The following is a 1614-nucleotide window of genomic DNA, read 5'->3' on the forward strand; positions in this document are numbered from 1 at the left end:
ATTTAAAACGTTAAAATGCTTGCTTATTTGTGCTGCATTTTTGTGGAAACGAATAAGCTAGTAAAGACTGTTTCATATGGTCTCATCGTTTGAACCACGTTAGTTCAACAAAGTACGGCTGTTGTTAAAGACCTCACCAACTAATAACTTATGCTATTTAACTGATTAGAGTTCTCAAAAAAAATGCAACTGTATTGAACATATAATCACTCATTTAATATTTTTTGTTCCCTGTCATTTCGCTGTATTTTCTGTTTGATTTAGCACAGGTTCCCTCTTACGTCATACTCCGAAAGCTCCCTTAGGCATTTGTGCGCATGCGCACTACTCATAAAGGGTGATTTAATAGAGGACGCACAAAAATACAGATTAGAATCATTTATATTTAGGTTAAATATAAGATATGACTTGTAGTGCATGTTAGCTTGCAAATTATGCCCAAGAACATAATTTATTATGCCATATGTCTTACTAACAAGCAACAATGCCTCTAACCACAGGTCACGTACGAAAAATAATGCCCCGTTTAAGGCATTCCACTCCACTGAAGGTGTGGAGCTGAAAATGAAAATAAATACGGCCTTTTAAAATTTAAATGTTCCAGCGATTTCATTCCGTCAACCCCTTAGAACACAGCAAGAGCTAAACTCAGGTGTTTGCAAGTAGTTTTATTTAAAACGGAGAGAGCTGCCTTCAGCCAGTGTTTTCTGTTGTACTGACATGAGAGTCAAGGCTCCGAGCTCTCGGTCTGCGAACTACATCACTAAGCCTCTTTTAAAAGCATTTAAATAAAAACAGTCCAGCGACTGTACACAATGTAAACAGATTATCATTTTAAAGAGCTAAGCGCATATGAGCTGTTTTATGTGGTTTACGGATGAGCTTCGGGCCTGGCGTTTCTTCGTCCGTGTTCACAAAACTACATATTTTAAAGGCATTAAAATAAATAAATAATAAAAAAAACACTTCAGCGATTGAACAATAATAGTAGATTAGTGTATTTAAAACGTTAAAATGCTTGCTTATTTGTGCTGCATTTTTGTGGAAACGAATAAGCTAGTAAAGACTGTTTCATATGGTCTCATCGTTTGAACCACGTTAGTTCAACAAAGTACGGCTGTTGTTAAAGACCTCACCAACTAATAACTTATGCTATTTAACTGATTAGAGTTCTCAAAAAAATGCAACTGTATTGAACATATAATCACTCATTTAATATTTTTTGTTCCCTGTCATTTCGCTGTATTTTCTGTTTGATTTAGCACAGGTTCCCTCTTACGTCATACTCCAAAAGTTCCCTTAGGCATTTGTGCGCATGCGCACTACTCATAAAGGGTGATTTAATAGAGGACGCACAAAAATACAGATTAAAATCATTTATATTTAGGTTAAATATAAGATATGACTTGTAGTGCATGTTAGCTTGCAAATTATGCCCAAGAACATAATTTATTATGCCATATGTCTTACTAACAAGCAACAATGCCTCTAACCACAGGTCACGTACGAAAAATAATGCCCCGTTTTAGGCATATCCACTGAAGGTGTGGAGCGGAAAATGAAAATAAATACGGCCTTTTAAAATGTAAATGTTCCAGCGATTTCATTCCGTCA

This window comes from Garra rufa, unplaced genomic scaffold (assembly GCF_049309525.1).
Source record: "Garra rufa unplaced genomic scaffold, GarRuf1.0 hap1_unplaced_003, whole genome shotgun sequence".
Classification (NCBI taxonomy): Eukaryota; Metazoa; Chordata; class Actinopteri; order Cypriniformes; family Cyprinidae; genus Garra; species Garra rufa.